At 37.9% G+C, this 26,286-nt stretch overlaps 1 protein-coding gene across 2 annotated transcripts in view; it reads left to right on the top strand.

Annotated features, from left to right (window-relative positions):
* gulp1a (GULP PTB domain containing engulfment adaptor 1a) overlaps positions 1 to 26,286 on the top strand; it is an 88,762-nt gene that overhangs the window by 27,602 nt on the left and 34,874 nt on the right. For both annotated transcript variants that reach the window (XM_053329262.1, XM_053329265.1), the window contains exon 2: positions 7,978 to 8,063. The gene's annotated coding sequence lies outside the window, so the exon portion shown is untranslated. The remainder of the gene's footprint in view (positions 1 to 7,977; positions 8,064 to 26,286) is intronic.

Here is a 26,286-nt window from a genome sequence, read left to right as displayed (position 1 = left end):
CATCTGGCTTTTTTTTCTTTTTTCTTCTTGTCTTACAATATAATACCTGTCAGTCGAAGCATTTACAACCATTTGTTTCTAGTGAATGTTGGCACTCTGCGACTACACTGTATCTAAAAAGCATTGTCTGTTGGCGTCGCTCTCTCAGGTAGCTGCTTCGAGTGTCAACACTGTGTGACAAAGAGAGAAAGCTCCTCTCAGCTTTTGAGTGTAATGCTCAGTCAGGGGTATTTGTTGTCTGCTTGAAACCCTGAAACCACATGAGAAAACAGTAGAATTCACTTACACGCTTTTGAAGTAAACATGTTTACCGTGGTTAGTTTTGCTCAGCGGGAACACAGATGTGGAGGACCTTCTAACAAATGTTTATTCTGAATGGAGGAGAGTTGTGTGTGTTGATAATGTGTTTTTTTTTTTTTTTTTTTAAATCAATAATGCAAATCCCCTTGTTGCATGAGTCAGCTGATGGTCTTGCTGTGTGCTCGCTGGGGGGAGAACCTGATAAATTCTTCTGTGGTCACATGGAGTTATAGTTCAACCTAGCTTGATGGAAGTTGACATGGAGTATCAGTGAGTGTTTAAACTGGGTCAGGTTGTACATTAAAGCTGCTGTGAGCTCCCTTTCTTCTAAAGCACACCAGAAGAGATGCAGGAGGGCTCTGCTGCATCGGAATTCTCTGTAGCATTTGTTGGTGTGTGTGTGTGTGTGTGTGTGTGTGTGTGTGTGTGTGTGTGTGTGTGTGTGTGTGTGTGTGTGTGTGTGTGTGTGTGTGTGTGTGTGTGTGTGTGTGTGTGTGTGTGTGTGTGTGTGTGTGTGTGTGTGTGTGTGTGTGTGTGTGTGTGTGTCAGCAAGCTTTCTAGTCTTCTGAGATGCACTATGTGACACGAGCATAAACAGTGTTTGCAACACAATTCAATAGACTCATCCAGACTTTATTTTATTCATTAGATATCAAACACTATTTTTTTCTTCCTCATATGCTTTATTCATTGAATGACACCTGCCTCTTGGCTCCAACCCAGTTGATGAAAATATATATATTTATATTTGTTGTACCTCCTGGATCTCATTTCTGAACGTTTTACTCTGAAATTGGTTTGCTGAGATCTGGGGATTCATAGAAATAACAAACAAAAAAGATTTTAGTTTTAAAAATGAGTGCAACCCACCATAAAGAAGTGTTTTTAAAGTGTGTTTTCTTTTTAAACTATTGATTAGTAGACTATTTTGATAATCAATAGAAGGGTTTGAATCAACATATCATAATCCTCTGATTCCAGCTTCTCCAATGTGAATATTTTCTGGATTATTTAGCCTTCTATAAAACTAAATACTTTCGTACTGTTTTGATGTCAGATATTAATGTTAAACAGGGTCAAAAGGTTTAAAAAAATTAAACTGAATACTTGGAAAAACATGCTGCCTTACAGTCTAAAGTCAGTGCGTCAGTCTGCTCTGAATGCTTTGTTAGTGCTACTTCCTCCACTTAATGACATCAGATTGTTCCTGAGGGCCAGTAGAAGATAAATGAGTTGTTTTGAACTGTGAACCATGCTAAGCTACTCTGGTTGAGTCCCAGACTAAAAATATAGAGCAGGAAATGAGCATAATAGGTCCCCTTAATTGCCGTTCCAAAAAAAAAAAAAAAAATTGACCCTCATGTATATTAATTGCTTCTTTATCATCACTTTTGTTTTTGTCCCTCGTTTATTTAGCATTTTTTTATATTAGTATTTCATCTAATGATTTTTTTTCTAGTTGTGTACATAATATAAACGACAAGGAAAAGGGATTGTAATAAAAAGTCATTCATTTAAACAAACAGATTATGAATACTATATCTGATTGTCTGGCTGCTTCCGTTGTTTGCTTTCTGGACTTTATTGCAGAGTCACCTCGTCCCCTGTTCTCAGCAATAAAGCCGCTGAATAAAATGTAGTCATAAACAACATGAATGATGGTTCAATTCATAAAAAAATAAGATCCAGGCTGTAAAAAATGACTTTTCCATTACCAGAATTATCAGTGACCTGGAAGCTAAAGTCTTATTTAAAGTATGATTTGGTTGAAAATCACTATTGGCGGATTTCTCAAGAGCTGCACATGAACTCCTGTGTATTTCTGGATGGTGTTATTTAAAGCACACATACATAATCTTTCCCCATTGTCATTTAATGCTGTGAGAGCGCTAATGTTCCATGAAGGATGAGCTATTTCGAAAGCCTAGGAGTCACAAAGTCTCCTCTGGTTTATTTTTGGGCAATCTATTTCCTCAAATGTTTCAAAAAACCGGACTTGTGCCTGTGCTTTCTGTGTGTTGGTCAGGTTGCAGGTTTAAAATGCCAGCTTGCACCTTCTGTATACAGAACGTGACATCTGCAATGCAGGCAGTGTTTCTTCCCCTAAGGATTTAAAGAGGGGCCGAAGCCAGGCTGGTGCAATCTGTATGCCCCCCCATCTCTTATCTACCACTACCAGCATGTTACATACTGGATCTGAGCTGCTGCCCACATGATGGTGTTTTGCTATCAGGAAGCTCAACACTTTGGAACCCCACAGGGAAGGTTCAAGATCTCCAGGAAACTTTCATTTTAATGAGGATTATTACATCAGAGTGTATAAGGCGAGGTTGTTAAACCATGCTGCCCACCATGACAAGCTTCACTACAAAAACTGACACTTTCACCTAATTCCTGCACCTCCTTCTGGGACCTGGAGAAGTGAAGAGCTGATATCAAAGTGAACTTTACCTACTTATTTTATTATATTTTTTTTGTCACTACATGATTATTCAACTTATCTTTTTTTTTTTGCCATTTCCCCTCTTTCGCCTACTGCAGCACTTTCCATCCAAAGAGTTTGTGCTGAAGTTTTTTGGGAGCTTTCTGTGTGTTAGTCAGGTTGCAGGTTGCAGTATCTTACATGGTAAATGGTAAATGGACTGTACTTATAGAGCGCGACCACTCAAAGCGCTTTACATTACATGTCATTCACCCATTCATACACATTCATACACCATTGGCGCAGCAACAGGAGCATTTTGGGGTTAAGTGTCTTGCCCAAGGACACATCGACTTGTGAACTGGAGGAGCTGGGACTCGAACCGCCAATCTTCCAATTGGAGGACGACGTTCTACCTACTGAGCCGTAGTGTACAAAGAGATGTGCACTACATAGATATGCTCCTATTTAAATCTATACAGCTGTCTACACAGGCTGCTTATCACTCGCTTTATACATGCAACCAACTCATTGCATGTTTTAAGTATATTTTCTACAGTTTTACATGCAAACCTGCAGCAATTTGTGTATTGTGTGGGCTTTGAATGCTGCCAAATTGTGGGAGATCTACAGTACTGTGCCTGAATGCATCTTGGCTGTTGTCTTAGCTGGAGGACTGACGCTACTGTTGCTGCTCTGCTAACATGTTGCTATCAGCTGTTTGTAGGTTGCATACATAGACACACTGTTGCAGACTTTGAGCAGGATTGATGTTTCAGACTTGTAAATCCATATGAGTCACAGTTAACACTTGAACCACTAGTTGCTATTCATCTAAAACTGTCAACTGGTGTGACTGGCTGCTGCATTGCTAATACTTCATTATATTGATGAATGGAATGAGTTAGTTTAATTATCACACTTATTTTATAATATTAGCATCTTTAAAACACTAATCTTGATAGTATCAGACTACAATGCCACTGTAAATGGGTATTATGAGAACGTATTTGTACATTTGGGCATTCATCACATAGTGAGAAAACCCATGTTATATAAATGACCAGTAGCAGTAGCAGTACAAGTAGCCTGAATACACCTAATGGACAATAATGAAAGATAATAACACTAAACAACTACTGCTCTTATGAGTGATTTAATGTTGCAATTAAATTAATTTAGTAATTTTAACGATGTGAGTAAGAGAACTAAGAACTAATAAACTTGAAGTAACCATTAAACCATTAAAGTTTTTTTTGTTTTTTTTAGTTTATAACATAATGATGCATATTTCTCTTTAGGTGTTTCATTCATGAAAACAGAGTAAAACAACAAGCAAAATTAAACTAAATAACCTGTAAAAAAAAAAAAAAAAAAAAAAAGGTAACATGATTAAATAACTTATCAATGAAAAAATAAAGTTTTCCACACAGTGAATGTTTATGAGTCAGCTGAATTCTCTTCATTTGAACACATAAACGTCCTTTAAACACACTCTGAGCCATTCAGCAGCTTCACTCTGCTTTCCTGCTCTTCAGGCACTTTCTGCAGGTCATTCTCCTGTGCTCTTTTTATAATTGAATTACCACTTAGTTATCAGATCACATGTTGCCTAGCAACTTAACAGTTCAAACAAACCAAGCGAAAAATAAATGCATGTCGCATAGGAGTAGATTTCACCCGGAGGTGCTTCCAGGTATTAATGGCAGTGCTTTTAATCTGGATTCATCTTCTCTATCTTTAACATCAGGGGTGCTACGCAGCATTTATTCAGGAATAGTCAAAGACTGGGGGACATGAATACTTATTAAAACTTATTAACGTACAATGTAAAACCCTGTGGTGTTTCTAGTGTTAATATTGGACCATACACGCAGACTTGACTTCACTTGAGACTCTATATCAAGGCTTGTTAATGTGATTTTGTTTTTGGAGTCTACTTTCTGCTTCGCTGTCAAAACCTGCCAAAGAGGATTAATCCAGTAGACCTCCCTCGCTCATAACAAGTAACCCCTGTCCTCGGGACTTCAAGCTTCTCGTTGCCAGTATATCTTAATTATGATTTTTGGGTGAGTGGCTTCCACTAATGAGGAGTTACAGGATAAATTAATTTCAATGAAAGAGTGCTATGATCCTCTGCCATTTTCTTTCATGTTTTTCCAATGTGGACTTATTACAGAGGAGGTATATTCTTTTAAAGCATTTGTCTGACACTAGATACATTACAAACTATTCATCCCATAGCAAATATACTACTTTTAATTTAAATAATGGAAACGTTACAACTTGTCATAACATTACATTTCACAGTGTGCTTTGAATCTTAAACAGTTGTTTGCTTGTTAACATTCATCATATAAAAAACCCCCCCAAAAAACAGGAACTCATTGCTTGAGGCTGGATGCTGGATACAAATGACAGTTGTTTGTTTATTCTTCCTGAATTTTTCTGTGTAATATATATGCAATGCCAAAAGGCTCCCTCTTGTACACAGAAATGCTGAAGAAAATCCAATTTACATTATTCCTCAGCTGGAGATGGATTGGAGACATTCTTATCATGTCAGCTTTGTTTTTGCTGAGATGGATTTGAGTTTGGGAGGATATTTATTCTCAAGAAATAGTAAACAGTGGGTAGCGTTTCTCAAAATTTAATTTAAAAGGGGACATATCATGCTTTTTTGTAATTTTTTAATATTTTTATACTGTTATGATGTTAGACGTCTGTGGTCAAAGGTCCAAAACTTGAAGTGAATGTAAGAAAAATGCTCCCTGAATGTCAAAAGCCAGGACTTAGTTTGCAATGATACATCCAGACTGTTAATGCATGCCAACACATGGCTGTCCGTTATATAGCTTTTGTTACTAAGGTTGTTCTGTAGGTTGCTCATGATGGCCATTTGGATATTTCAGATTGGATCCAAGTTTGAACAGTTTCTATTTAGAGAAAATAATGAGGAAAATAAGTGAAATCCTACTATCACTGTTTGTTTTAGTAATCTCTCAAACTGCCAGAAGTTGGCCGGGATGCAGTTTCCGGACATTGGCTAATCAAAACAGAGTAGACTCTTAGCAGGGGGTTGGGGGGGGGGGGTGGGGGGCTTAAAGAGACAAGAGCTAAAATGGTCTGTTTCAAGATGGAAGCTGAGCTGAAGAGCTGAATAAAGTCCAAGTATTAGAAAAAGAAGTAGTTTTAAAACTGTGAATCATGCAAAAACGTTCCAGTTGAGCCCCAGGATATTAATATAGACTGGAAACTAACCATTTAACAGAGTTTTCCTGTTTTAAATGATTTTTTTCCTAATCTACATAGTTGTTAGACTAATACTGGACAACTGCCACTTTTCATTACTGGGGGTGAAAAGCTTTTCTCTTACTGGTGTCCTCAAGTCAAGGAAGGATGGTAGGAGGGAAGGATGGGAGGAGGGAAGGATGGGAGGAAGGAAGGAAGGAAAGGAGGAAGGATGGGAGGAGGGAAGGAAAGAAAGGATGAAGGAAAGGAGTAAGGAAAGGAGGGAGGAAGGAAAGGAGGAAGGATGGGAGGAGGGATGGGAGGAGGGAAGGAAGGAAAGGATGAAGGAAAGGAGGGAGGAAGGAAGGAAGGAAGGAAGGAAGGAAGGAGGGAGGGAGGGAGGGAGGGAGGGAGGAAGGAAGGTAGGAAGGAAGGAACGAACAAAGAAAATAAGAAACAGTCAAAACAGACGGGGTTAATTTGACCCAGGAGGACGACACAAAGGTTAACAGAGTTTTCCTGTTTAAATTATTATTTTTACTAATCTACATATTAGTATCTACTAATACTGGACAACTGCCACTTTTCATTACTGGGGGTGAAAAGCTTTTCTCTTGCTGTTAATGTGGATTTCAGATTTTTGCCCATGTGTCATGTGACCTGGGTGCTATTTAAATAGTCTTGCAAGGCTAAGCAATACATATAATAAATTCAAGGTCCTGAACACTACAGTATACATTAACAACTCCATACATACAAACAGTTACATACATGCACAAAACCTGTGTGTACCAGGATGACCTCCAACACTATATATCTACTGAATCTCACACATAGTCACGGAAATGAATGCAGGACCTTCCACTTTCCTGCACACTCTTTGCCCTTTCTATTTATCTCTGAATGTCATTTGCAACAAATTCCTAAGGCACTTCTTTGATAACTATGCAATACTACAGGATAAGGCATAATAGGAAATCTGGGTCCAATTCATCAAGTGAGCAGACAGGCCAGTCTGTTCTTGTAGGGGGAAAAAAGTGTTCCTTTTTAAAGGCACTAATTTTAACTTGGACATGAGTTACTAACATTTTTAATCTTTGTGATGAAGGTTGGAGGATCTCCACAGTCCTAAAATGCTAAGCCAAGAGCTGTGTGGGAGGACTCTTGAGGGGTTTGAAGGTCTAGTAAAGATAAACCAGAGTTTAACGGTCTAGTGAACGGAGCCAGTCGTCATGTTATTTTTGGTTTCAGATTTGCCAGAGTGGTGATTATTGTTATTTTTTTTCACCGATTATTTTTTTATCATTGCATTTTTGAGAGCAATCGATCAACGCTTTGGTTAAACTATTCATAAACACTGACAGCTCATAAACCTCCACATCTGACACAGAGCTATAAATTTAACAGCTTACGTGAATAAAAATGCTTTATAGCGTTTGAACAGAAGGAAAAGCTTATGATGCTTGAATGAAAACATTTTTTCCTGTGCTACCAGTGGAAAGAGCTGAGTCAGCATCTCGCTCATCAAGCACGCAGTAAAGTCATATTCAATTATTTATTTAATTTCTTTATGTGTGTATCCTCAGTGTCCATTTGCACTTCCTGTTGTCTAATAAGTATACTTTACTACAAGATTGACAGGTGATGTGTATCAGTGTACCTTTTATAGTGCTAGACTCTCTTTTCCTTCCTGTCCGCCTGAGGGATCGACATAATTTAGTAAAAAAAAAAATCTTCACTTTGATCTTGAGAGTATACAGAAAAACAAAAAAAAAAAGCTCTTCATCATTTATCGCAACCTTCAGTGTAACAACTGGTTATTTGTTTCAGTCTGGAACTAAAATTTGTTACACTAAATGAAATTAATGAATAAATTTTAGGGCAGATAAATAACTGCATAGATTTGATTAAATTGCTTAATGTAATCACTACAGAGTGGACTCGCTGTGGGTGCGGTGCTCGCTCACAACTAAAAGCTCCATCCTTGAGTGTTTTTTTTTGTTCTTGTCTCTTCCCGCCTACAGAAGATGCAGCTCTAATGAGAAGCCATCAGCCTGTCGATGAGTGAGGCCCAGCGAAGAAACCTGAACATCAACAGTCCACGCTAACGGTAAGTAAGGCTCCATATGATATCTGCTATCTTCCACACTACAAAGGCTGTCTATGAAGGTATCATTAGTCCACCTTCTACCAAACCCCCCCCCCCACACACACACACACACCCCCACCCACCCCCGCCCCCGTCAAGATCCTGCCAATGCACAAGCACCTGCTTATTGTTCTGATCAGTGATTCTGTGTGATTGTAGGAACAAAAGACAGCTGCAGTAATGGCATGTGGTAGCACTCGAGCACACACACATCGCTCTGACACCGCAGTCGGCTCTGTGTATTCTCGTCAGGGTCTTTTTTGCTTTTTGATGGAGTGTAGACGGGACTGGGATGACATTTTGATGCAATACTGTTTATCCTCTTAGAAACTATTGCTTGTCAGTGACATTTCCACTTTCTTCTTTTAAGAGCAACATTTAAATTCATACAGTACTTATAAATAAATATAAAGCATACAGTGTTATAGTGTTGGTTACATGCCCTTATTTTGCATTGTTTTGTTCATTTTTTTAACCATTGCACCCTTACATATAAAGTTTTATCATGCAGAACCCCACACACACATCATGTCATATATAATATATTAATTGATACAGACCTATTCTCACTCCAGTAAAGAGCTGTTTTATGGTGCGGTGAAGATTTGCAGATATGAACTTAAAATAAGCAATATATAAAAAATGAAGTATGCTTAAAGCTGCAGTTGGTAACTTTGAGGAGAGAGAGGACTTCTTCAAATTTGAAGAAGTACAACTTTCAGATCCCTCCCCCTCTCTCTCCGCTGCACTCCTGCCTTGCCTCCAAAGTCCCTCCCCCAGAGGAGGCTGACGTGCATGCGACCATGTGCACGCGATCGGTAATACATGAACTACACTCCACACAGCTGGATATTAAACGCTTTACAGTGACTTTCACATGGCTATACCGTACCTAGAAACTAGAGATATGAGCTTGACCGAGCTGAGGAGGAAGGGGGAGGGGGCCTGTGAGGAGGAAGGGGGAGGGGCCTGTGTGTGTGAGCAGTGATTGACAGCTGCCAGACACTCCATCAGACACAATCCTGGCTCTGATTGGTTCTTTTTGTCTTTTTGTCGCGGTGGATTCTGGCAATTTGCAGTAGGAGCAGTAGGTGGGGCTAAATGAGCCTGGTTTATTTAACAGATTACTAGTTTCATGTAATGCTGTCTTTACATAGTGACAGTCTTAGCAAATATGACAAAAAGTTACTTCTATAAGACTCACCAACTGCAGCTTTAAGTGTTTAAATATGTCTCATTTGTGCTGTAGAAAAGCAACATTTATTTACCAACATGTTCACACTTGACATCATGCATTGATTTTTAATTTACCTCTCTTAATGGCTTTTAAGTGGTTAACATCTTTGCCTAGAGATGTCTCTTTAACTTAAATGGAATCGTTGTCGCACTGGATAGCTTTTCCCTTCAGACGAGGTGTTCCAGTGTGGGACAGCTCGGTTCTCCTGTTCTGCTAAAAAAACTGCAAGCACAGTGGCTTCGTCTGTCAGCTCAGGTCCCATCACCTCAGACAGCGTAGAGGGACGAGAGCTTCATTCCAATGCCTGCTCCCATTGTCCCTATTTTACCTGTGAAACTCAAAAAGTTTGTTGTGTTGCAATGACAACCAGCAACCATAAGTCATCTTTATCAGTTTTTGCTGTAGCATGTTGTATTTAACTAGATTCTGAATCCATTAAAAAAACTGCTAATCTGGTTTTAATCATAGACTGTATAAAAGAAATGGACGTAACATCTGTGACGTCACCCATTGGTTTGTGGACTGCTGCTCGGAAGCCAATAGTTTCTAATCTAGGCAGCGCCTTCTTGAAAATTTGAGGTGCATGCTGGGAAAAATAAAAACATGGATTCTACTTATATGGGCATGAGGCGGGGCCATGGGCGGAGCAGGGAAGTTGTGATAGGTTGCGAGGGCTGGATCTCGAGGACACAATCAACCTGTCAATCACGACGTAGCCACGCCCTAATGCATACACTGCTTTATCGTCAAATATTAAATCAGGGAGGCCAAAATGTCACAAATGAACATCATACTGCATTGAAGAAGGCTTTAAACTAGCGATTGAGACCATAAACACATTTTGAAAATGTTTACTGAGGTTAGAAATCAAGTGAGAAGTTGGTTAATTCTCCATTGACACCAAAATGGTCACCCCCTGGTGGCCTTTTGCTAGAATGCAGTTCTAAGTTACTTCCGCATTAGCCTCATTTCAGAGGACCAGAACTCCCCGCCTGGTTTTAATCTAATCTAGTTTTTTTCTATGTATGTACAGAATTTGATACACCTGGACAATGAATATGTTGAGATACAAATCAGTCTGTCTGTCATATTGGCATGTTTCTCTTCTTCATAAATATCCACAAGCAAATAAGTGATGAAAAAGAAAATGTCACATACTGTCTTATGGACTCTTTTCCAGTCTACCATCCATACTCTCTGTGGCTCAGTTCACAGTCACATGCTTTCGTCAAATAATATGCCCAGACTACATGGTACTGTGTCTTCTTCTCCAATTTGAGGTGTTATTTCAGAGGCACAGTCAGGTCAGAGAGCGATAAAGAGGCAGGCAAAAGTAGGGTTTCATGCCATAAATGTGAAGCTTTGATGTTTTTCTTGCCCTGAGAATGACAGCATTGTAGAAAAGAGGACAGTTTGTATGGTTGCAGTGGGCCTTTTATCATGTAAGTCCCATCCGAGGTTCGTGGACTTTCTGGCTTTTTATTGAGGGTCTGGTCCACCTCATATGCACTTCTTGTATCAGCGAGAGTAAACATGCATGAAGAAAGAGCTTTCCCAGGCTCTGCAAAGAAGGCAGTACATTCAAAACAGTTGCTGACAGTAAAATATGGCCTTGTATAAATGACTTTGGGCAGATTTTACATTGAAGATGGGGAATGTCTTATCATGCAGAAACAGGGGTGTAGATTAGAAGTAAATAATTGAGGTAGATTTGGGCCATGAATGGGCCATTGAAATTCTTCTTAAAGATTTATGAGTGTGTCACACACACGTTAAAGTAGCATTTTTATTCCCTATGAAACATGTCCACAATCCTGAGGTGACCTGCTATCACACATCTTGCACTGTTACACTGTATGATTTTCTCTCGTACTGACACGGAAGATTTGTATCTTTTTTTCTTTTTTTTTTCTAGAAATGAGATTGTTTACAACTTGAAACCTCATTTTATTTAAAGAGTTCTTCAGATTCAGGAAGGTTATGTTCCAGAGAGCTGAGCAAGCGAGGGAAGAAATAATTCGGTGCTGGTTTTGAGCAGGCACTGGGTATACTTGTTGCCATCTGGGATGCAGCGTAAGGGTTCATTCATCATGGCTCCAGATGATGGCACTTTGACAGATTTGTATAATCTTTATCCAAACATTTTGAAGAAGCGGCCGTGCCCCTTCAAATATGTCGTGCTTTGTCAGCTGTTTGCTCCCCATAAAAATTCAAGTAGTCCATTTAAGAACTGGTGCTGAACAATTGATCAAAATCTTATCAAAATCGCAATATGGCCTATAGCCATTGTCATATTGCAGGAGGTGCAATATTTGTTAAAGAAATGTGAGTCAAAATACCATTTTAAATTACACATCATATTCTACAACATGTGTTTATTACAGATCCTGCAAAAAAACACACCATTAACTTGTTGAACGATCATTCCGCCTAATATCTCAAATCATATCACAATTGCAACATAAGTCAAAATGATCAGTTAGATATTTTTTGAGAATGGTTCGGCCTGTTGAGAAGCAGACTTTCCCATCTGATCCTAAACTAGAATAACTACAGCGAGACCAATGTACCCAAAACAGTGATGCACTATGATATAAAATAATGCTTCTCCATGTTGACTGCTGCCATGAAAGTTGAGCAGATTGTGGGTTGTTAGTGGAATAGGGACATGCAGTTTTGCTTTTAAAATTGTTCAGTTTTTTGAGAACACTATAGAATATTTAGATTAGTTTAAGGAATTTTTACAAAATAGAATAGAATAGACTTTATTGTTATTGCACAAGAAGTACAACGACATTTGCTGAAACTAGACAATAATAAATACACGCGCGCGCGCACACACACACACAGCCATAATCATCTCAAATCCATAAATATATATATTAAAAAAAGAAAAAATTACACATTGTTATGCATTTTGTGAATTAATTTGGATATTTTTTCATGTACAGTATTCTCTGCTTAGTAGTGCTAGTTAAAGGGGTTAGGGTTAGGTTTAATGGTAGTGGGAGTTCACATGTTCACTATACTGTCCACTCATGTTGTGCGCAGCTTGCCACTTTCAATAGGAAGTCTGTATTAGTCTGTATATAACAACACTGAGTTCTTCTGTCATACTGCTGCTCCCTCCTCCTCCTCCTCCTCCTCCTCCTCCTCCTCAGCCTCCTCCTGTACTGGCATTCAATTGTCAGTGATGCCGAATGTTTCTCCCACAGCATCACATGGGCAAAGACACACACACACACACACACACACACACACACACACACACACAGAGCCAAACTCTATGGTGTTACAGAGAAAGGTTAAAATCTTTAAAACATGAGTTTCTCGACTGAATTTGCTCCCTGTTTGAGAGTTAGATGACAAACTTGAGATCAATCCCATGTCTACAAGTTAAGTACTGAGCCTACATGATTAGTCAGCTTAGCATAAAGACTGAAGGCAGGCAGAAAAAGCCAGCTTGACTCTGTCTTAAGTCCAAAAACAAACCTACTAATTCCTCTAAAGTGGACTTACTTATGTCGTGTATTTTATTCGTATAAATCTGTACACAAACAGAAATGTAAAAATGTGTTGAAACTATTTCTTGACATATTTTATTCATCTGCCTGCTATTTTTGTGAAGCATTTTTTTTTTTGTGAGAGTTTTGGTTTTGTCTCCGTTCAAACGTTATAGCACCAAACCTGGCAACCTCAGTGATGCTGCGACCAGCTGTTGTTTGCCTCAGACATGTAGCAGCTTCTCTAAGTTGATTATTTTATGCTTCACAAATATTGTGAAGATACACTTAATCCCATTCCACACGCTGCATCATTTAGAAAAAAGCGTGAAACTATATCTGCAGTAGTAATATCTTGGAGAATATATCGTTAAAATGGGAAGAAGTCAAACTTGTTTTTTTCACTAATGGAAAAGTTGAAATGTGGATGGATAGATAAATAGATAGATAGATAATTTCCTCATTTAGGTAGATGACTTATCTTTATTAGGATTTCAGGTCTTCTTTTGATGCATTGTTTTTCTGGGGACACATTTTTGAAATATGAAAATAGGAGCAATGCAAATAAACTTAACTAAAAACATGAGGGGTTCTTTCAGTTTTAGTTATAGTTTCTTTATTCTGTGGTTACTTTTTTCTTCAGGTTATCTTGATGTAGCTTGGTCACAGATTGAATCCTTGAATAATACTACAGTGGAAACTGCTAATATTGATCACAGCTACAGTGATAAACAGCTCATATGGATCAAAAGCTTGAGACAGAATCATTCCCTTACAAATGCTGCTAAAATGATTTGCTTATAGTTATCAAGTAGTCCACTTCATTTTGAGTTTTTACTGTACATGACAATTGAAATGTATTTTTACTTTACTCCCATGATACACGTACTGTATGACAGCCCCGTCATTGCCTCGTTGTGTGTGTGTGTGTGTGTGTGTGTGTGTGTGTGTGTGTGTGTGTGTGTGTGTGTGTGTGTGTGTGTGTGTGTGTGTGTGTGCTTCCGGCTGGTTACCTGAGGCTGGTGTTGCATTCACACATTGAAATCATGACGGGGAAAAAGAAAGTCAATTTCCTCTCGATGAAAAATGTAATCTCCTTGAATCTCATGACAAACTGCCAAAAAAGTCTTTAAACAGCTGTACTGCATTTTAAAACGGTTAATAAAATTCAGTTAATAGCAAAGCTGTCCGTTTCATTGCTTTATATTCATGTAATAAATATACAAATGTCAGTCGGATGGTAATCTGCATGAGGAATAAAGAATAAGAATTGGTTATAATAATCATTAGTTTATAGTAATCAATTTGACCTGGACAGATGTGATCACTGTAAGTGGTTTCCGGAGTAACAAGAGGAACTAAAAGATGTAATGATGCAGCTCAGAGTGCCACAAGTTTTAGAAACCATCATTCTTAAAGGAAAAGTTCCCACAATTCCTCTCTCAGGTCCAACTAGGGTTATTTTCAACCTTACTGCACAACTTTGAGCATAGTATCTTGGGGTTATACTCATATGCATAATGACTAAAGGAAATAAAAATAATACTAATAATAATTAATATTTTGTGAGGGCCCTTCACTATGAATGTGAAGGAGAACAGAAATAGCAGGTAGGATTTCACACCATGAAATAAGCCTGCAGTGCGATACGTGCTTGCCAATGCATGCTGCAAAGTATTTGAAAAACAGGTTGGTGTGCCGTTACTAGTTACACAGACATCTTAAGGGGTAAACATGTCAGAAGCATATTTCATATATGTCATTCAAAGTTATTTTTACCCCTCCTGGTCCTCTCATCTGGAGAACCATCTGAGGGATACACTAAAGGGCCTCAATCTTTGAAATTCAGAAGACTTGCATCATATATCCCGAAGAGATCTATCATTTACGAGAGAATATTACGGAGTCACAGTCGCAAACATTGCAGGTGACGGTGTGATATTGCTACCAATATGTGTTTAAGCTTACCACAACCCCACTGCACTGTATCTGCAAACAACAAACATATTTGTCACAGCTTTTTGTTTCCCCCATGGATTACCACAGGCACATCTAAAGCAATGTGTTTATGACTTTTTGAATTCTCAATCTCAACGGCACCAGGTTGTGTTAAATATGTCCTCAAGACAATCTGAAAGTGGAGTCTTTCACTTGTTTGTGCCTTCTGTGTGTGGGCTGCACAGCTGAGCCGCTGCTAACTGCTAAATTGGTTTCATTATAATTGTGTTTACTGCTCACTGTTTCCTCCCTCCATAAGTTTCCAGCCTCATAAAACTTATTAACAACTGTTTTCATCACGATGTGGCAGAATTAGAGGCAAGTTTTAATTGTATTTTACCAAATTAGAATCCAGTTTTGAATCTTTTCATGGACTCTGAATCCTTTCAAATTCTCAGTAGGTTTCATTTTCATTTGCAAGTAACTAAAGGTGAATATAACTCAACTCAAAGATGCATAATCATCTCATGTGGAAAAGCATAAACACAGTTAGTAGTGGCAGTCTAATTAATGTTCACCTGCTACCTGTAACCTACACCCTGGAAATGAGATGGGCATACATTTTAATTATATGTACCTGACACATTTAATTAATAGCTATAGTCTATTGGGATTCAAAACTATTAAATTGGTCAGATTAAAATGCTGATATGACATGAATTAGCGATGCAATTTTTTTAACCGATAGTTGGCTGCCTTAACAATTGATTATTGATTTATTAATAATAATTTATGAGATACATTGGACATTTTTTTGATTATAAAACCATTTCAACCAAAAGTTACCTTTGCGCAATGCAAAGTCAGAGCAGGCAGCAATGAGAGGAAAAAGAACAGATTGAATAAACACCAAGTGAATGATAAACTAAATAAAACAAACTAATGATGACAAAATCCAAAGTATTAAACAGAGCAAACAGCTGTGTTTCTCCCGGCTTCATTGGAGGACATTAATTAAATCAGACTACATTTGTTGGGCAGATGAAACAATTAATTAACAATTAATCTAAATTGCTATAGGCTTCAATAGTAAATTATCTGTAACCTTTTTGAATGAATATAACGTTATCCCAATCTCCCCACAGTGTACTTCAATCTGAGTGATTTCATATAAAATCATCTTTATATCTGATCTACATGATGGAGTGATGTGTGTTTTTCACTGTAAGTGCAGCTGCTGGAAACAGCTGCTCAGCTGGACGGATGTCCCGGGGGCGAACAATACTGTCGCTCCAACTTCATCAACCCATTTACTGCCACTGCTAAAACGCATTCATACTCAAAGCAGGGGAGTGTCACTTATACAGTTCGTCACTTTTGTGTTGATTTTGTTGGAAGTGTATACAACCAGAGTCCTGCTGTGTGACACTGAGCTCTCAGGCTGCATTAACTGAGCAGCTGCTTCTGTTCAAGATGCTAGTTTAGTGTTAGCATGAGCCTCAGTTTATTACCTACTTCATTGTTCATCAACACGACACAGACCGAGGCACGCTGCCACTTTTATCTTCCTTCTACAGCAGGGAGGTTTGTTTGATTTACAAAAAAGTGCGGCCCTTCAGGGTGGTCACCAAACACACCTGTAACCCAACCGTATTAAACACTAAGAGGCTCCACCTAGTGGCACAACAGCCAACTACAGCTAAATGTTTTCTCACAGTTAAACCAAATATCTCTCGCCTTCTGCATTATTGGTTAATATGCTTTCAAACAGCTACATTATTAATGGGAATTAACCAATAATCAATGCATCAGTGACATCCCAATAGGAACCAAAATGTATCTGGGAGAATCTTAAATTGACTGAATATAGACACTAGCAACAGAGACACACTAACCAGAGAACAGACTTTATATTTTAGATGTTACAGATGTAAACGAGAGATACTGAAGGTCAGCTGACAATTAGAAACCTGATACCTGAAGTCTGTTGCTTGCTCTGTGATAATGAAAAAAGGTTTTGATAAGATATTTGCTGAGTCTGAGAAGTAGTGTCTGAGTCCAGGTAGTCCTTATGCAGAATGTTCTCCCTTCTTTTCTATAAAACATCAGATTTTAGTTCATCAGGTTTTAGTGCATGTCTGTGCAGATTTTAAGACATTTACCTGAATAACAGGAATATATGATGATGGTAATTTGGCAATTATATATCAGGCTAGAGTTGCAAATTCTTTAACACAAGCTACCTGATTGTGTGTGCAGTCTGCCTCCTCTGTTCAGTCCATCAACTTAACACAGTTAGATAATGCAGTGGGATGAACAAGGGGTGTTTGATGTAATTAATTCACCTCTCGACAGCTTCCTTGCACAGAAAAGCATAAATTATTAATTACCATATAATTTTCTATGACTATTGCTGCTCCCTGATGAGATCTTCTGGCATTGTTATTGTAGTGCAAACAGAACAGAACCACCAGTGGCACCCTTCCTCCTCCTGGCGTAGGTGTGGTACAGCTTAACTCCTAAAATATCCTTTTATACATATTTAAAGGTATTTGAAAATGTCAAAGGAATATGTGTGAGAATGCCAGGCATGTGTCTGCATTCTGTCCATATACACACACTGTAAGATAAAACTGTGGCTATCCACATATAGCACATCTCTATGTTGAGTAAAACGTTAGTCACTGCTTGTCTGATTTTGACAAAACCTCGAGGGATGAAAAATCTTTACACTCAGGTTCACTATTTAAAAGATAAGCTTATCAGCTTAAAGGGGGCGCCATAAGAAAAGATTAAAAAATACACCTTTTAAGATTGTATATCATAACTTGTCCAATTGTTATGTAATTTAGAGAGATGTGCAATTTAATTGATCAATTGATCTAATTAATAGTAATTCTGTGAGTTGGCTTATCTATAAACTGTCTAGCTAAATGTAATCCCTTATCCCCTGAGCCAATTCCTGAATTTTAGACCCATGCTGTCAGTTGTAACAACATATTTCCACCTTTAAAGCTCAGCACAACCTGCAGAGACCTTGAACCATTTGACATGCCTCCAAGTTTCTGTTCTATTGACTTGGGTGAAATGTAGGAGGATCTGAAGAAAAGATGATGTGAATTCAAAAGACCTATCTGCTGGATTAAGATTCCAAGAAAAAAAAAGAAAAAAAACCTTGTATTGAGGTTTCTTTGACTACAAAAACACGTGGGTTTTCTTTCTTGTTGGAAAAATAATAACAAATGCCAAGAGGAATATATGACTGTATCCAGATGTTATTCATCTCTAGCACTGTGCCTTCATCTCGTACCTTACTTTTAACCACACTATTCATCAGTATCCCTACTTATCCATTCTTTCTGCTTACTTATCATAGCTGTTGTCTTTATATAACTGTTGCCATCTGTAATTTAATGTATCTTGCTACTATGATCATTTAAGTTCCTTATGGGGATTCATAAAATCATCAATCGATCAATCTACCTCTGTCTTTCCATCCATCCATCACAAACCTGGACACAGTTGAAATTTTTCCCTAAGGCTGCAGTAAATTTTATTGCAAGAAAAGCCTTCACTGTTTGTATTGAAATGCAACACTCCTGCTTGAAATAATAAGATTACATTTTTGGTAGCAATGTCAATACACCGTTAAACAAAACTGCCCAAATAATGAAACCTCAATAGAAAAATGTGTCATTATTATGTGTAACAGGCCCTTCAATGTGTGCCATGCGAATAGATAACTGACCTGTAAAACAGCAGAAATAATGAAACAGAGGAAACTTGCTTCCGATCTTGTGTTTTACATTCACTCATTTCTTTAGTTTCCATTCATCAAAAATGAACAGATTGCATTAAAAAAGCATACAATAAAACATATTTATATGAATGACCTCAAATGCAAGTAGCACACGTTTTATAAATAGAATACACAGAGAGCTGTAAAGATAAGACTCACGGACCGGGAGTCTATGCTAAAGAAAAATGTCCGCCATCACCTACACTCACAACAAGATAGTCTTGCCAAAATTACGAACTTACAAGAGCTACAGCCAGCCCAGCTACGCTAAGCGCTCTGCTGCCCTCTGCTGTCCCCTAGCAACCATGTCGTGTTCTGACCACCTGATGATTCCAAGTCTAACTTTTACTCTCCTTTTCGTCGACAGTCACTAACTTTTTCAGTCTGCTGTCTTGTGTTGGTAGGGTCATATACTGTACTGTGGGTTTATTAGAGCTTCTGCGGATCTGAAAATTAAAACGATGAGATGAAAAATGTTAATTAACTGCAGAACTACAGATTCTGAGTAACACCTTTCACATTACACATTGTCAACTGATACATCGTCTTTGTTTAGAAAAAAAGAAAATAAATTAAATTGCATCTTCTTTGAGAAAACACTGTTAATCGGGGTATATCTGCTATATGATTCATGTAACTAATGACAAAGGGTAGATCAGTTCAGATCCAGAGGTATTACAATTCCCTAATTTAGTGCTGTTGTGTCCCAATGTGCCTCATACCTCTGTGGTGAAGAATCTCTGTTACCATTCCTGCTGCAAATAGACAGAAAAAGAAATGAGAAAACAGTGGAAAGAAAAAGAAAAAAAAAAGTTAGTTTACTCATATCAATGGTACAGCATAACAGAAGACATAACATGACCTTTTGTGCTGTCTGGAGCAAGTCTGTAGCTCTGCAGTGACACAAGGAACATTAGCAGTAGACACCCTCCTGCTTTCACCTTGTACATCATAATATTGCATGGCTTGTCTGTTTTAATTAGCTTCCTAGTGTAGAATCAGCAAAAAAAGGCCAGTTCATGACCTATTGAGTTTTCCTGTTGTAGGGTGTAAAGGCAAATTGATTTTTGGTGTGATGTGTTCCTTTTTTTTTAAACGAATGTTAATGCAATACGATGTTTGCCTTTGCTTGCCAACAACTAAATGCTCAAGACAGACATTCCTATTGACTTATAATGGAGGGACTATTTGTCAGGCCATTATAATTTTATCTGATCCCTTTCATGCGATGAACTCTGAGTCTGTGCTTGTGTATTGTGGAAGGAGGTTGAGAGTCCCTTTTGTATAAGCACAGTTTTTATAAACATCCATTTATCCCTCTGTCAGTTAAACTTATTAATGGATAACATAGAGGATAAACTGAAGGGCAGAGAGGCACTCAGATAAATGCAGCTCTCCACCGATTGTGTGCTTGTTGTGTAAGCATGCAAAGTCACGTGTTTGTCATTTATTTCCTAAGCTATGTGTGCTTTGGTTTGTTTTTTGCATTAAACTTTGTAGATTTTAATTGAGTGAATGGTTTTTATACTCATTTGCTTGGTCATTTTTTATCCTAAACCAGTGTTTGGACATGTTCTTATTTAATGTGACAACAAAAGTGACCTAGACTTTGGATACTGTAGGGCTTCAGTGTTAAAGCCATTCATTACAGCCATATTTGTCTTTTCTGTTAGAAAAGTCACGCTTCTGTATTAATCATTACAAATGCTGCATATTTTTATGCTTAAAGTATCTTTTCTTTCACGTAACAGTGAACAGTCTCAGGCTCTGAATGTTGTCAAAACAGGGGTTACCTTAAATCAATACTGTTAGAAAAATGTTATGCTTCTGTATTAACCTTCATGTCGTCCTCCCGGGTCAAATTGACCCAGTCTGTTTTGACTTCCTTCCTTCCTTCCTTCCTTCCTTCCTTCCTTCCTCTTTCTTTCCTTCCTCCCTCCCTCTTTGTTACCTTCCTTCCTACCTTCCTTCCTTCCTTCCTCCTTTTCTCCCTCCCTCCTTCTCCCTTTCTTTCCTCTCCCTACCTTCCTCCCTTCCTTCTTTCCTCTGTCCTTCTTTCATCCTTCCTCCCTTCCTCTTTTCCTTTCTCCCTCCTACCTTCCTTCCTTCTTTCCTCCCTCCTTCCTTCCTTCTTTCCTTTCTCGAGGACAACAGGAGGGTTAATCATTACAAATGCTGCATATTTTTATGCTTAAAGTATCTTTTCTTTCACATAACAGTGAACCCTCTCAGGCTCTGAATGTTGTCAAAACGAGGGTTACCTTAAATCAATACTGTGCCTGAAAGAATTTTAAGTAGACACTGACAGAGGACAGAAGCTGCTGCTGCTCTACTGTCCTGCTACACACTTCTATAAGAAAGACTGCATTATATACTGGCTGTTGTAGACATTGGGGTAGGTTGAACCAGCTTGATTGAACCAGCAAATTAGTCCGGCCTTCATTCTGGTTGCTGAGGTAGCAATTAAAAGCTTAATGGCTTGTCGAAACAGTTTATTAACTTTGTATTTAAATAGAGAATTTGGAGGTTCTTTGGGTCACCTCAATAGTTAAAGTTTTTTGGAGTCATCAAATAGCTTAAAGGACCCGCTGTGCCTTCAACACAATGCTGTACTGCTTGCTGCTTCATTTACAAGTGGAACTAGAAGAAGAAAGAATCCATAGCTTTATTAAATTATTAATCAATTGAAACTGAAAATAAAGAGCCACGATTTTCATCATTAAATAATAATGTGTTTTATTACATTTTCTAGTAAAAATGGCAAACAATCTCCAAAATCCTGATAACTGAGTGTTTTATTGTTTGTGTGTTGCTAATGGAAACTGTGATGGATTTTTCACTTGTTTCTTATATTTTAGATGATCAATGAATCAAAAAAATGATCAATAGTTGCAGCCTTAACAAAACTCAGGATAACCCAATGTTTATAGCTGTTGTTTCTTTCTACAGTTATTGTAAATACCATTTAAAAACAATTGGAGAGGTCACATTAAGTAATTATGGAAATGTAATGCCTGTAGTACATCATTTCCCCTTACAGCTTTTAACAGCAGGCAGATAGGGTTAGTTGACTCCAATGAATGTAAATTCACAGCTGTAAATTTAGTACACTTATATACTTTAATAGAGCCTGAGGGCAATTGTGACAGTAGATTGCACTCACAATATTTTCCCATCACTGTTGCCCAGGGGAATGGATGAACTTAATGAATAGGAAATCCCAGCTGCATAGTTGACACAGTTGTTAACATTTGAAAATATGCCCGGTCTTCCCAAATGATTGGACAGTCATTCTGTTTATGCTACTTAATGTCCTGTACTTTTCTAGACAGCATTACTTTTTACAGTTTCTTGGGCATTGGGCATTAACAGCAATACTTTGACATTGACATACTACTAAATAATCTACTTTTGGCAACATATTCTATTTTTTCATGTCCCCACATTAATTTGTCCCTTGTTACTTTTACATCAAAACCTAGTTTACTGCAGGCATCAATGTTTTTATATACTGACTACTGACTGAATTATCTCAAGAACTATTGGAGTTTCTGTCATACAATTTAGGACAGATATCCCAGTGGCTAACACTGATATGACACTGTCATGACCTTTATGACTCTCTTCTTCGCTTTTTAATTACTGTTGTCACTAAATATCATTCGGTCAATTATGTCATTCTTAATGCAAAGTTAGCATTGTTTGAAATGTCTTTGTTATGACAACTTGACATGAACCTAAAGAAAATATTTAGCTCCATGTGTTACCATTATATTAAACTGTTGTAATTGGTTTTGACATTGGCTGTCATGAGACTGTTATAATTGTATCATGAAATATTCCCTTGACCTCAACTACAGTGTTAGAATTTGGACTAGTCATTAAATTGTCATTAAGTGTTATTATACTGTCAAATGCTTTTCTAACAGTGTCATGAATTGTGTCCTTGACCTCAATTACAGTAATGCAATTTGGACTTGTCATAAAGATATCATTAAGTTTTATTACATTGTCAAATGCTTTTTTAACAATGCCATGGACATGTCCCTGGACCTCAAGTACAGTGGTACAATTTTGTCATTTCATACGCTGAAATCACATACTATGCACTACATACCCAATATGTGTACTGTCATTCAATACATTTTTGTTTAATAAACAGTAGTATGTATATTTTTAGGCACACTGAGCTGTAATTATCATGTCACTTCCTTAGAACATCTTTGCCGCAACCATGGCAACTCATGCCAACCTCACCTCTATTGGCTAAACTGAACTATTAGAAATATTATACACTTCTCAAAAAAATATTGGTTTCATATTAAGGTTTAACAAGCTAAAAAATCTCACATACTGTTGTAGCATACTAAATAGCATATTAGTATGGAGTTTTGGATGCAGCCATATTGATGTCCTTTAATGTTGTGTGTCAGTGTCAGCTGCAGGTGTAATACCATCATAAACCTAACATGAAGTGTTTTGGTAAGCTGATGCACCAGATGGTTTTTTACACAGGACTATCCAAGAAGTCTAAAGGAACTATTTGGGAAAGGGGTACTTAAAAAAAATACTTGGCAGGTGATCGGATGAACCATCTGTCTGTCACCATCTTACCTTTTGAAGCAGCTGGACTGAAACAGTATGGTGGGTGGTTGCGCTGTGCAGAGAGTTGACATGTCACTTAAGTTATCAAGAAAGAAGAGTTAAGTCCACAAAACCTCAAGAATCCCAGCATCCTGGAACATCGCCTCCCATACACCCCTTCTCAGCACTGTCACTGCTACCTAAAACACAGTCTACATTTCACTGGCTTCAGGTATTTACAAAGCTGAAACTGCATTACTGTTACATTAAAATACACAATATGGGTCATAATGGCTGCAAAACAATTTTACCTGCCATTATATGCCATTATAATGGGGGACCATATTGAGGTGACTCATCCATGACTCAGGAGTGTGATTATCTCTATGATGTCATATTTCCAACTTGTAAGCCTGCCATGCTAACTCAATATGCTGAGTATGAGCACGAGCCTCTGGGTCAACAAAGTTCATCTTATGGCTGACAGATTACTGGCTATATATCTGTGCTGGGGAAAACAGACCCTTGTTGACATGCCATTCGTCAGTGACGATGGATGTTCTGGGTCTGATATGTTGTTGAATTTGGCCTGTAAGGGTTTTCCTTGAGTGGTCCCTCACCACTCTCAGAATGGGTCTTCTGGAATTAACATCAACCTCCAGCAAACCGAAGACCCAGTGGTGTTCATGGCACAAAGTGTTACCACATCAGCCACAATGGTGCTGAAAAGTGAAGGTAAAAGTCAAATACTTTAATAATGATCGGGCTGTATCAATTATTATTTAGTTTTTTTAACCTGAGTAACCTTTCCACATGCACTGCAGTGTTATAGCACTACTTAAAAAGAAAATGTCAAAGGTTGTGCAGCAGCAATACAAAGCTTACATATTGGGTAGTTAATATCGACTGACTTATCCTGAAAACAAAGCATTACCTAACAGACACATTTGCATTTGTCCTTGACACTAAATCATAGACACTAATGTTACGTTAGCCATCTTTTTCTATTTCTCTATTTTAGTGTCACGTTATGTCATGTGACTTCCAGTGTGCTGCTGTTTACTTAAAAAAATGTTTTACTTTCCACTCTTGCTGCGTATGAGATGTCATGTAGTGCAACATCAAAAAGTTGTATGTAATGTTGTTTTAACAGAAAGCAATTATCACAGTATAGAAAATTATACCGTCAGCACTCTTAAATACTGCACTACGTAGTCATATCACAATACCATCCTACTCTGATTAGGTATTATGTATGAAACCTGTAGTTTTAATGCAGCCTTACTGTAACTAAGAGTATTGATGAATTACAAATCAAGGGCATATTATATGCTTTTAAACAGATTGTTTTTTCCCTAACCCTATACAGCTCTCTAAAATGTCTGCACTATATATAAACATTGCCATCCAATTCAGTGTCTCTCCATATTAACACTCCCACATGTCTCCAACCACTAAGTGGGCTTCATTTGTACTAGCCTGTAATCATGTCCATTAAGTTAAGATTATACAGTGTGTGTGTGTGGGTCACGTAATGTATAATGCTTCAGCAATACATATTTTGCATTGAAATCTCAACACAGAAGAGAGATGATTTTTTTAATTACTTCTCTGCAGGAACATCAGCAAAGTTAACAGCTTTGGGTTGTGAGAGACTATTTTGGCTTTAGATACTTCATTTAATAAGTGCACAGTTCACATGGTAGGGCTTTTGATCCTGCCCAATTAGTTGCTTATGGAGCCTGATAGATTATGGAGCCTAATAGTATAAAAAAACAGGTTTTTGTGCTACATGGCTAAACATGTTTTTTTTTGTTTTTTTTTATTCAAGCCTGCACTGTAGAAAATCAACATACCTCTCATTATACACTTAAACTGCAGGTTACTCAAATGGGAACAATAAACTATTCATCACAATCTCAAGCATTTGCACATTACATGGTGAGTGATGTTTGTGTTATATTATGTACGTTAATGACTGTGCACACAAGGAAACAGCAAACATCTAAATGTTTTACTTAGCAAACTAATAGATGTGAAGTTTGAAATGTGAAGGTTCTCACACTACTGCATACAAATATACACCCTACCTTTCATTTGTGGGCAAATTTGCTTTCGTCGATAACAACAAATCAATGACAACCACCTATTCTCATTCCTCTCTTCCTCAGTTGCTCCAGGGTAGCAACACATACATCTGTACATGTAGAAATAAAACATTTAGTTGACTTGGAGCAATGTCTTCGTATGGCAGTTGATCAATATCATGTTTGCACAAGTTGTGGAATCCATTGTGTTTTCATGCACTTGCCATCAACCTATGTGCATTGCATGTGTCATCGAGTCTACCGAATCAGTGCGTATGTACACGTTACTTATAAATTCAGCCTCTTATATTTTGATTTGAAAATCCTAGGCTAGTTTGACAGAATGATCTGGATAAGCAACACTTATCCAGGGATTACCTGCAGTATTAGGCTTCAAAGATCATTTTAGATAACAATCATTTCACTCCTTGCTTAGGATGTGTGTGTTACTTTACTTTACTTTTGGAAATGATTGGTCTCACTTTTGTCCATAGCCATCATCATTTTTGGTGCAGTGAGTGGTGCAGGGACGCTCACTAGCCATGCCAACTGAAGATATATTACCGGTATCATGCATTTGCATTGCTGCTTAGACGGAACACAAATCATACGGAGGCTGCAAATCTCAATGAAAATCCACCGAGATGTTTCTCAATGAGATGTACATCCCTGCCTCTCCACCCACTCCCCCACTAACACACACATCCCAAGCGAGGAGTGAAAGTTTTGGACTCTGAACTTATGTAAATCTAATCTGTAAACCATATAGGAAAACTTGGTAGCAAGATGTTTTAATCTTCTGTATGTAAATTTTGTGATATTCTCGACTATAGTATCCAACTTTCCTCCAAGTATGTGTTGCAGCTAAACATTTAATATGGAAAAAAGTATCATGCCATAGCCTAGTTTCTAAACAAAGTCTGAAAGTATGAGTCACTGGTATTGTTTTCAACTGTTGACCTAGATCTATTTGAGTTGCTACGTCTGTCGAGCTTCTTCTCTGCTGTTTAGAACTTATTTGTGGCAAAGTTTAAAT

The sequence above is a fragment of the Scomber japonicus genome, chromosome 11 (genome assembly GCF_027409825.1).
Source record: "Scomber japonicus isolate fScoJap1 chromosome 11, fScoJap1.pri, whole genome shotgun sequence".
NCBI classification, from domain to species: domain Eukaryota; kingdom Metazoa; phylum Chordata; class Actinopteri; order Scombriformes; family Scombridae; genus Scomber; species Scomber japonicus.
This window is presented reverse-complemented; position numbering and strand designations above follow the sequence as displayed.